The following is a 13133-nucleotide window of genomic DNA, read 5'->3' as shown; positions in this document are numbered from 1 at the left end:
CCTGGTATGCAAGGTTGGATAAGTATTTGGCAAAACTTGGATTTGCTAAAGGTACAACAGATAGTAACCTGTATTTGAAATAAATTGAGAATGGTTTGCTGATAATAGTAATATTCGTTGATGATATAATTTTTGGAGGCAATGATGAAGAAAGTGATAATTTTATTGAAGAAATGAAGAATGAATCTGAAATGAGTATGATAGGAGAGATGAAGTTCTTTCTAGGTTTGCAAATTGTGCAAAATAGTGATGGAAATTCCATTTCACATGCTAAGTATTTGAAAGACTTGTTGAAGAGATTCAGATTGGAAAGTTGTAAGCCTATTGGTATACCAATGGTAATTGGTCACAAGTTATCTAGCAAAGATGAGACACCTATAGTTTAGTAGAAGTACATATCCATGATTGGAGGTTTGCAATATTTGACTCACACTAGACCAAATATATAAAATGATGTTGGGATTGTAGTTAGATTACAAGTTGATCTTAAGGAGTATCATTATGCACCAATAAAGAGAATATTTAGATATTCAAAAGGAACATCTAATTATGGGATATGGTATGACAGATCAAGTGATTTCACTCTATGTGCTTATATTGATGCGGATTGGGAATGGACAGATCAGTCTTTTGGTGCAACAACCCAAATGCGGTGTTAACTAAGTGACTCAGTTTTAATGTCGACTCACCTTTAGCAAAATACTTTTGTTAATTAAAAGGTTAATTCAAGTAGACTCATTAGATGTTAATTGTTTATTTGAAAAGGTTTTTCAAGATGACTTGAAATGGGATTTCATATATATGAAAGGTCATGTTGTGGATTGAAGAATGTAGTTTTGAAGAAGAATACATTATGCGAATTAAGAAGGATATTTGATTGAGGAAAAAGTATCCAGGGAGTTGCAAAGAATATTCTAATCAAGAAGGATCCAAAGGATAAACTAGAATAGTGATATGAACCTACAAATTAGTTTCTTCATCAATCAGGTCAATCATTGTTACTCTCTAACAATTGTAGCAATGAAGAAATTTCTTAACAGGGTTGACTTAACAATCTTTTTTTGTAAATCCTCTAATAAGGTGGAATTTCTAGATTGAAGTGTCTTAAGACCTCTAATAAGGTCACTCCTAACAGGGTGATTCAAATCCTTTAATAGGGTCATACTTAATCGTGCTTTTTTTAACCTTTAATAGGGTTAGCTCCTAATAGGGCTCACTTCAGAAGAGTGAAAAAGTTGTAACTAGTTGCATTGGTGGTTTTCCCAAATTGGGTTTCCATGTTAAATCTTGGTGTCTAATGTGTTCATGTTATTTTCTTGCTACTTTATCTTTCTGCAACTAAGTTGCTAAAGGCTAATACACATTAATATACCAAGATTGCTTCGTTAACCTAGTTACAATATATATCTAGTTCTAATCGAGTAGTGCAAGATCTTGGCTTAGTAAGAAGTTTGTAAAGACATTCAAGGGAGTTGGAATTATTTTTGTGGTAATTGATTCACCACTTCCCTCTCAGTTACTCCTCTTATATTTTCAACAATTGGTATCAGAGCGTGACATTTGTGTAACATCAATGACAATATGCAATTGAATAATTGATTTCAACAATCTCCCTCTTTGACAATGATGACAACACAATATGTCATAAGCAAAGAAAAATTACAACAATGTTTTATAAAGTTTTATAATGTCCTTAGTTTCATTCTTATTCCATGAGAACTCTCTCTAGGATTATCCCTCTGACATCAAACTCTATCTAATCAAAATCTCCTTCTTACAAATAACTTCCTTTGATCTAGAAAACAATCAATCTCTCCCTCAATTAATTTGATATGAACATATTTCAATTTATCCCTCTTTGACATCAGATGCCAAAGAATTTATACAATGAATTTTTAGTGTACTTGATGTACTCACTCATATGCAATAAGCTATAAAATCCTTGCATCAACTAGATATATCTTCAATATAGTTTGGTTGATGCATCACTAATCTGTACTCTAGTGAGCATCAGATAGGGGAATGACCCCTAGCTTACCTCTAAGATACAAAAATACATATTTAGGTAATTTCTTGGTGAATATGTCATCAACTTCCTCCTTTGTGTTCACATATTCTAATCTGACCTCTTTATCTTGAACTAACTCTCTCAAAAAATGATACTTGATTGCAATGTGTTTTTGTCTTGGTGTGCATTACTAGATTTTTGGATATGTTAATTGCACTTGTGTTATCACAATAGATAACCATTAGATCCTTGATTTCTTCCTTCATTCCTAACAATAATTGCTTGAACCAGATTATGTTGGAACAATTAAATGTTGTAGCAACATATTATGCCTCTGTTGTAGACTGAAAGATGCAATTTTTCTTTTTGCTTGTCCATGATACTAACATCTTTCTAAGAAATAATGCTCTTCCGCTGGTTCTTTTCCTGTCATCAATGCTTCCATTCTAATCAGCATGAGTAAAGGATTTCAACTCAAATTTCCCTCCTTTCTTGTACCATAAACCATGGTCTTGAATGCCTTTTAGATATCTCATAATCCTTTTGACTGCCATCATATGGTTTCTCTAGGATTTGCAAAAAATATTATAACTATACCAATTGCTAATGCAATATCAGACCTTGTGTGAACCATTTACTGAAGTTTCTCAATCATGGATCTGTAGGTAGTCTGATTTGCCTCTTTTGAATAATCATTCTTGGATAGTTTATGTCCAATAGACATAGGTGTTCCAACTGGTTTGGAATCCTCCATGCCAAAGGTCTTTAGTGTCTCCTTCATATAGTTTGATTAAGTAATGAAGTTGTCATCCTTCATTTGATGAACTTTTAAACCAACAAAGAATTTTATTTCTCCAAATATTGGCATTTTAAATTCTTTCCTCATTTCTTCAGAGAATGATTTACATAAGTCATCATGACCTGTAAATAAGATATCATCGACAAATATTTATGCTAACAATATCTTGCTCTATGGTCCTTCTTTAATATATAAACTACTATTATCATTTGTTCTTTTAAAACCAATCCTTACCAGATATCAATGTAGCCTTTCATACCATGCTTTGGGAGCTTATTTCAGACCATATAAAGCTTTGTGTAATTTACAGACCATGTCTCTTTTATTTGGATCAATAAATCCTTCTGGCTAATCAATCTATACTTCTTCCTCTAGAATTCGATTCAAGAAAGTTGATTTTACATCCATTTGATACACTTTCAATCCTCTGTATGCAACATATGCAAGCAGTTTTATGACTCCTTCAAGTCTAGCAATAGAAGCAAATGTTTCTCTGTAGTCTATACCTTCTTCTTGAGCATATCCTTTGCATGCTAGCCTTGCCTTATTCCTTCATACTTTACGATTTTCATTCAATTTGTTTCTAAAAACCCACTTTGTACCAATTACATTTTTAGCCTTGGGTCTAGGAACAAGAGTCCAAGTTTTTTTTTCCTTTCAATTTGCTCAATTTCTTCATTCATTGCCTCTATCCAACTTTCATTATTCAAAACATCTTTTATAGTTCTAGGTTCAAATTCAGTAAGCAAACATGTACCTTTTAGCTTGTTCCTGGTCATTATACCTCTTGTCTAATCTCCAATTATTTTTTCAAGTGCATGGTGCCTTCTAAAATATCTAGCAAGTACAAGTTTCTTTCTTCTAGATTCTGGACTTGTTTCACTTGGTTCACCATGCTCAAAGGTTCTGCAAATTTCTAAACTTTGCTCAGGTCCCACTATCTATGACTCAATTTCCTTTGATTATGACTCAGGTTCCTCTATTGTTGGTTGCAACTCAGGTTGCATTGCAGACTTTGGTAACTTGGGTGGTGTTGATTGTTGGGCTGGTGCTATCTTTTGTTGTCTAATTACATTTTCTTGAATCTTGGGTAGAGTTTCAGGCTCATAGTAAACAAAGTTCATGTAGTGTTTAGGTTCCTTGTTGCTTTGTTCTTCACTCTTTTCTGTGAACTCATCAATTTTTACATGTACACTTTCTACAACCTTGTGAATAGAAAGATTCAAACATTTATATGCTTTGCTCTTGTTGGAGTATCCTAGGAATATGACTTCATCACTTTTTGCATCAAAATTTCCTTTCCTTGCCTCTTTCAAGATATAAAATTTTCTTCCAAATACTTTGAAATAATAAACATTAGGTTTATAGCCATACCATAATTCATAAGGTGTTTGATCTGTACCTTTCTTCAGCTGAACTCAGTTCAAGGTATGAATTGTTGTGTTGATTGCTTCTTTCCAATATTTGGTTGCAACATTTTTCTCTATCATCAATGTTCTTGCATAATCCATGATGGATCTATTTCTTCTTTCTGCTATGTCATTTTGTTGAGGTTTACCAGGTACAAATATTTGTCTTTTAATTCCTCTTTCATTATAGAACTCATTGAATTCATTAGAGATGAACTCACCTCCTCTGTCTGATCTTAGGCATTTTAGATTCTTTCATGTTTCTTTTTCAACTCTAGCCATATACCACTTGAAATTTTGAAAAGCTTTAGATTTGTCTTTCAAGTACATTACTTTCATCATCCTAGAATAATAATCAACAAAAAAAATGAAATATTTGTCTCCACTATAGCTTTCTATACCTATTGGTCCAAAAAGATCTGTATGAACTAGTTCCAAGACTTTTTTTCTATTTTAATTTTTACTTTTGAAGCTAATCTTCCCCATTTTTCCAATCTGACATTGTTTGCATATGGTTAATTCAGGTTTCTTCAAGTTTGGAATACCTTTTACGCTTCTGTTCTTACTTATGGTAACCATATTATCAAAGTTTACATGACACATTCGTTTATGCCATAGCAACCTTCCTCTAATTGTGTCAAACAACATGAACTCTCAATAAGATCTAGATAGAATAAATTACCTTTAGTTTGATTGCCAGTCCCAACTAGGTTTCCTTTACCATCCAACAATTTAGCTTTTCCATTCATGAATTCTACCTTGTATTCAATGTTGTTCAATTGTGCCACACTTAGAAGATTGTGTCTTAGTCCTTCAACCTAGTAAGCATTGTCACATTTGAGTCCATCAGTTAATGCAATGCATCCTTTTCCTTTCACATAGCATGGTTCATGATTCCCAAATCTAACACTTCCACCACCATAATGCTCCAAGTTTTCAAACTTAGTTTTGTCACCAGTCATGTGATGAGAGCAACCACTATCAATTATCCATGTGTCATTCTTGCTAACATGAGAGATAAGTGCCATATTTTCATTTTCCTTATCATCTAATTCATCTTTAATAATGATGTATACCATTTCATCTTCATCATCACTATCAAAATCTTTAGCAATATAACAAGATTTCTTACCTTTATCTTTATAGTGTTTGTAGCACTTGAAATCTTTCTTGCCTTTGAACTTGTTGAATTTTTTGTCATCTTTACTTTCTATATTTGGACACCTTGCAGTAATGTGACCAACTTCTTCACAAGAGAAACAAATCAAAGGCATTTTACCTTTATATTTACCTTTGCCTTTTGCTAAACTTCTTGCAAGCAAGGCTTCAATAGCTTCAAGGTAATCATCTTTTTCACTATCAATCTATTTTATTTTTGAGTTTCCTCCCTTTCTACCAAGAGTTAGTTTGGCTTTGAATTCTGATTCTATATTGTGAGAGCTAGGAAGATAGTTATCAAAGTTACCCATCTCAAAAGTTGTTAATATTCCCACTAGTGCATCCAAAGTTATATCATTTTCGGGATCACATCTCATTTCTTGAATAGTTGAAGCTCTAATTGCATAAATAGGAAGAAGAGATCTTAATGCCTTGCTAACTACTATAGCATCATCTATTTTCCCTCCTATAACTCTAATTGCACTCACACTTGCTTTGATTCTTTCACTGTATTTAACGATGTTTTCATCTTCTTTCATCTTCATCTGATCAAATTGACCTCTTAAACTCTCTACTCTAGATCTTTTCACATTGTCATCTCCTCCATAGATTTTTTCTAGCATGTTCTACATATCATAGGCAGTAGGACAATTTTTGACTTCATCAAATTTAGAATAGTTGAGAGAGGTAGAAATGTCAATCATCATTATGTTGTGATTCTTCATGTCCACCATTTGATCCATAGTTAAAGGCTTTGGAGATGCCACATACTAATTCTTTAAGAAGTGAAGAGTTGTATGTCCAATGGTTCCCAGATTTAGCTTCATGAGTTCCTGCCATGCTACAAAGTTATCTTTGTTAAGCTTAGAGATATCTCTTCTGTAAGACATCTTGATCTTTAGCTTAGGTCTTTGAAACATTTTTGCAAGCACTAATATCTCTATGTACTTGTTAGAGTTGAGTTTTCATTGCACCAAAATCCAATCTATCAATGGACAATACAACCACTCAACTTATAGTACAGAGAAGGCGGTTAAGCCCTTGTCACAAATCTTGAGGGGAGCACTAAACAAATTTCAAACAATCTCCCCCTCAACACTGCTTGAGGGTCTAAGGATTTGAACATGCGACCAAGCTCTGATACCACTTGTTAGAATGGGGTTGTCGTTGCACCAAAAGAATGATCTATCAATGTTTGATACAACCACTCCACTTATAGTACATAGGAGGTGGTTAAGTCCTTGTCAAAAATCTTGAGGGGAGCACTAAACAAATCTCAAACAGATCTTATCACCTATTCCAAGAAAGATGAAGATCATTGTAATCACTTAGAAACATAAATTTAGAGGGCTCTTGAATATGGGATATCTCTTAATCCTAAAAATGCCAATTTGGAGTCATAGAGGGAAAGTTATTGGGACATATTTTTTCCAAAGAAGGAGCGAGAATAGATCTTAAAAGAGTTGCAACAGTCAATAATATTAAAGTCCCCAAGACTGTTAAAGCCATTCAATCATTCTTTGGACAAAGTAATTTTGTAAGAAGATTTGTGACCAACTTTGTATAAATTATCAAGCCCATATCTAAAATGTTGAAGAAAGGAGCTATAGTGGTTTGGGATGATGAAGCTTTACAAACATTTGCACATATAAAAGAGGAAATAAAAGAAGCCTATGTTTTTAAAGTTCTTGATTTTGAAAAGTCATTTAAAATATTTTCCTTTGCATCATATCATACAATTGCAACAATCACGCTTCAAAAGAATAAAGAGGGATATGAACAACCTATTGCATTTTTAAAGAAAAACATGCAAAGTTCAAAACTGAATTATGATATCAATAAAAAAAAAGCATATGCTTTGGTAAAAGTTGTCTAGGCTTTCAAGTCGCACTTGGTAGGTGTTGATGTGGTAGCATATGTTCCTAATGCTATAGTTAAAGACATTTTTGGATAGAATGAGACTATAGGGAGAAGATGTAGATGAATCAACCAAATACAAGAATTTAATAAAATATCCAAATAACCAAATTGGTTAGAGATCAAGGGTTATCAAAACTTATGGATGATTCAAATTTGGAAGCAACACAAATAAATCAAGTGAATGAAGAATATCTTCAAGAAAGTATTGACATATGTCCTTGGTATGATGATGTTGTCTATTATTTGAGATGTATGAAATTGTTGGAATAATTTAGAATAATTGAGAGGGGGAGGTGAATTAGTTATCCAAGGTCCAAATGTATATATAAAACTTTTCAGTACTCAGCAAATACATGTGCATGCATTGATTAGATCATCCAATATCTCAAACCTTAGTATATTATTGTCCTAGGTCAAATGAACTTTGCCAAAATTTATACATGAAATACCACAAATTCGACCACACAATTTGACACAAGGATTTATCATAGAAACCCAATTTGAGAAAAAACACGTGTAACATGCTACCAATTTTCACTCTTCTAAAATGAGCCCTATGAGGAGCAAACCTTGTTAAAGGTTACAATGCACATTGTTAAATGTGACCTTGATTAAAGGATTTCAATCACCCTATTAAAAGTGAGCCTTTTTAAAGGACTTTAGAACATTCCATTAGAATGTTACCTGGTAAAAGGATTTTCTCATGATTGTTAGGTCAACCTTAATCTAAAGGATTTATCCAGACTGATACAATTGCTAGAAAGTAACAATAGGACTTGATTTGATAATAAAACAACTCACTTACAGATTAAAGATCTCTCATTCAACTCTATGTTCTTCTTGGCATTCATTCCCCTTCATCTTTGATTTCTTGTTCACCCTTCATGCCTTCACCTCCTTAAGCCTTCTTTCTTAGTATGCCAACTGTAGGTTCATTCCTTTGACCACCATATGAAGCAACACCTTCAAACACCTTCTATTTTTTGCTCACACTTTGCTTCTGGCCTTGTATCCCCTTACATAGAGAATTTTGATCTTTTTCTACTTCATCACAATCGTTCATCTTAGGGTTAGGTTAGATTCATCAAATCCTCCCTTCTTTCCATTATGTTCCCTCTAGAAACTTCTCTTACAATCCTCTTCAAATTCATCTTCAAATTGTTTATCTTGAATTCTGTGCCACTAGCTTATTAAGCTTGTCTTCAACACACTTCACATAATTCAAGAAATTAACTTTGTCAGCTCAGATTCATCAAATCTTTGGCAAACTCTTTATATTGTCACTCATCAATAACATGTTTACTTGAAAATAACTAACTTCTGATGCTCAGTCAACACTAGGTTGCTAGGCATGAACTGAGTCTTCACTTGGTCAATATTGCAATCTCTGATGGTTGACACAAACTAAACTTTCTAATGCTCGACACATTTTAAACTTTTCTTTGCTTGGTCATAACCATATTTCTACTCAGCCTAAACTAAGTGCTCAATTTGCACTGTCTGCTCGGTCAAGCTTGGTAGACACATTCTTTTTGCTTAGCCTTCTTCCTATCTTTCCTTTAGAATACTTTTATTTTAGGCTTAAGTAGATAAACAATACACTATATCATCAAATTCTTACTTGGTCTTAGTGCTCCTTTTATGCACCATATAACTCAAGCTTTCTCTAGGTACTGTTGTTATCCTTTCTTTTCAAATCCTTCATCAATCAATCAAATGATAGCATTCTGACCAAAGTTAGCAATTATCTTACCAACAAGTAGCAGGTTTGACATTAGGGACAAAATAATGATTGTTCCCATGATAGGCTTCAACAATCTCGCTCATTTCTATACTTCAACAATCTTCTTTTTCAACAATCTCCCTCTTTGGCATTAATGGAGAACCAAAACCAACAATAATACCAAAAAGAAACTTAATGCCTTTTATTGAAATCTCTTCATTTATTAGTATGTGTCGTTCCTTTGTATAGGTTTTTATTTTCTTTGAAATCTCTCTTCTTCTTCAAATAAACTCTCTCTTCAAGATATTCAATGTAAACTCTTCTTCTTTTCTGATAAAGTTCTCCCTATTTGACAACACTGCCAAAGACTTGTCATCTATTCATGTAGATGTCTACAATTCAAGATTCCTTGATAAGGTTCTCCCTCTTCCACCTCTATTAGATCTCAGAAATTTCAAACTTTTACCGATTTTCTTTTCAACTTTTTCCAGATACCACTTGAACATTTGGAAAGCCTCATATTTTTCTCTCAAAAACATCACTGTCATCATTCTAGAGTAATCATCAACAAATAGAATAAAATACTTGTCACCTTTGTAGCTTTGCACATCAATTGTCCAGATAGATCAATATGAACTAATTCCAAAATTTATTTTGAAGTATGAGTCTTACTCTTAAAACTATACTTTGTCATCTTGCCTAACTAACATTGTTTGTAAATCACATTATCAGGTTTCTTCAGTTTTAGCAAACCTCTAACTCTTTTCATCTTACTGATACTAACCAAGTTGTCAAAATTTACATGACATAATCTTTTGTGCCATAGCCACACATCATCAAATTTTACAACAAGATAGGTTACTTCAGTCATGTCAAGATAAAATAGATTACCTCTTATATGATCACCACTTCCAATGAGTTCTTCATCAACATCCTAGATCTTAGCCTTCTTTTGTTCAAATTCAACTTTGCATCCTAAACTATTCAATTGTGACACACTCAATAGTTTATAGTTAAGTCCTTCCACATGATCTTGTTTGCCAATCTTATTGACCCTTTACCTTTCACTGAACAGGGTGCATCATTACCAAATCTAACACTATTTCCATTATAATGCTCAAGGGTGATGAAATTACTTATGTCACCAGTCATGTGATGAGAACATCCACTATCAATGATCCATCTATCACTTTTGGTTACATAAGATACCAATGCAATTGCCTCATCTTCATCTAAATCATCTTTCATAGAATCATAGACAACTTCTTCATCATGATCATATGATTCATCATTAAATTCTTCTTCAGTAATGTAACAAGCTTTCTTTCCCTTGTCTTTATATCCTTTGTTACTCTCATCTTTTCTACTTCTGTATTTGTCTTCATTTTTATTCTTTGTCTTCTCAGGACATCTTGCTACAATATGACCAACTGCATTACAATTAAAACATATGATGGGAAACTTACCTTTGTATTTTCCTTTGCCTCTCTAAAATCTCCTAGCCAACAGTGCTTCTAGTTCTTCTAGATCTTCATCATTTGTTTCACTATCACTAGCAACATGTTTGACCTTTTTCTTTCTCTTAGGTTCTTTGAATGTTAGTTTAGCTTTGAAAGTAGAGTCAATGTTCTCAAATTTGAAATTATCAAAATTTGAAAGTTCAAAAGTAGTGAGTCTACCAACTAGTCCTTTAAGGGTTAGATCACTACTAGGAGTACCCCTCAGTTCTTGTATAGTAGAGACTCTAATAGCATAGATGGGCAGTAGGGTTCTTAACACTTTGTTGTTCATAGTTTTATCTTCAATCTTTCCATTAGATCCTCTAATTGCATTTACAAAATCTTTAATTCTTCTACAATAGTAAACTATGGTCTCACCTTCTTGCATTTTCATAGCATCAAATTTTCCTCTTAAACTTTATGCCTTGGCTCTCAGCACATTCTTGTCTCCTCCATAGATTTTATGTAGAGCATCCCACATTTCTTTAGCATTAACACATTCTATGATGTCATCAAACTCTGAATATCTTAGGGCAGATACAATCTCCAACATTTTCTGATTCTGTTCTTTCTTCTCTTTTAGTTGTTGTGAAGTAAGGGCTCCAACAACTTCAACGTATTCAGTGGTCATAGTTGACTATGCAAAATCTCCTAGTCCTCCTAGAAGCAACTTCATCAAACTTTTTTCTGCAGGAAATTTTTCCTTGTTTAGCTTGGACACCTCCTTTCTATACATCTTAATCTTTGGCTTCAAGTGCATTCAAAAATTTTCCTCACAAGCACCACGCACTCTACTACCAATTGTTGAAATAACTTATAATAATTGAGGTGGGGGGGGGTGGTTGAATTAGTTATCCAAGGTTCAAATGTACAAATAGAAATTTTTAGTACTCAGCAAATACATGTGCATGCATTGATTAGATCATCCAATATCTCAAACCTTAGTATATTACCATCCTAGGTCAAATGAACTTTTCATAAATGTAAACATGAAATACCACAAATTCAATCACACAATTTGACACAAGGATTTAACATGGAAACCCAATTTGGGAAAAATCACCACTAACATGCTACCAATTTTCACTCTTCTGAAGTGAGCCTTGTGAGGAGAAAACCTTGCTAAAGGTTACAATGCACACTGTTAAATGTGAACTTGATTAAAGGATTTCAATTACCTTATTAAAAGTGATCGTTATCAGAGGACTTTAGAAAATTCCATTAGAATGTCACCTGGTTAAAGGATTTACTCATGATTGTTAAGTGATTAAGGATTTATCCAAACTTATACAATTGCTAGAAAGTAATAGTAGTACTTGATTTGATTATAAGACAACTCACCTACAGACTATAAATCTCTCATTCAGCTCCCCATTCATTCCCCATTATCTTTGATTACTTGTTCACCCTTCAAGCCTTCACCTCCTTAAGCCTTCTTGCATAGTATGCCAACTACAGGATCATTCCTTCGACCACCATATGAAGCAACACCTCAAAACTCCTTCTATTTTTTGCTCACACTTTACTTCTGGCCTTGTATCTCCTTACATAAAGAATTTTTATCTTTTTCTGCTTCATCATAATTTCCATTTTAGGGTTAGGTTAGACTCATCGAACACTCCCTTCTTTCCATTATCTTCCCTTTAGAAACTTCTCTTACAATCCCCTTCAAATTCATCTTCAAATGGTTTATCTTGAATCCTGTGCCACCAACTCATCAATCTTATCTTCAACATGCTTCACATAATTCAAGAAATCAACTTTTTTGGCTCATATTTCATCAAATATTTGTCAAACTTTTTGTACTATCACTTGGCAATATGACTTTTGATGCTCAGTCAAAAGTAGGTTGCTAGGCATGAATAAAGTCTTTACTCAGTTAATACTACCATCTTTGATACTTGACAGAAATTGAACTTTTTGATGCTTAGCACATTTTAAACTTTTCTCAGCTCAGTCACAACCATCTTTCAACTTGACCTAAACTAAGTGCTTGGCTTGCATTGTCTACTCAGTCAGGCTTGGCAGACCATGTTTTTTTCTTAGTCTTCTTCTTCTATTTGTTGTAGTATCCTTTCATTGTAGCCTTAAGTAGATAAAAAATACACTATATCATCAAATTCTTACTTGGTCTTAGTGCTCCTTTTATACACCATATAATTCAACCTTTCTCTAGGTACTCTTGTTATCCTTTCTTTTCAAATCCTCTTCATCAATCAATCAGATGATAACATTATGACCAAATTTATCAATTGTCTTACCACCAAGTAGTAGGTTTGACATTAGTTTCAAAATAATGATTGTTACCATGATAGGTTTCAAAAATCTCCCTCATTTCTATGCTTCAACAATCTTCTTTTTCAACAATATCACGAAGGCCTGAGTGAGAATCAGAAGAGAATTGCAAAATTACAAGCAAAAAAATAAATCCTTATTCAAGATGATCTTTACTAGAAAAATAGGGATGATATTTTACATCTTGGCCTAGATATGGGCCAAACGCCAATGATTCTTAAATAAATACATAAAGGGGTTTGTGGAGGACATTTCTCTGCTAAAACCACTACTCATAAAATCTTGAGGGTAGGATATTATTGGCGCCATATTTTTAAAGATT

Source organism: Cupressus sempervirens, chromosome 3, assembly GCF_028749045.1.
Source record: "Cupressus sempervirens isolate cs-2001-9-10 chromosome 3, ASM2874904v1, whole genome shotgun sequence".
Taxonomy (NCBI): Eukaryota; Viridiplantae; Streptophyta; class Pinopsida; order Cupressales; family Cupressaceae; genus Cupressus; species Cupressus sempervirens.
This window is presented reverse-complemented; position numbering follows the sequence as displayed.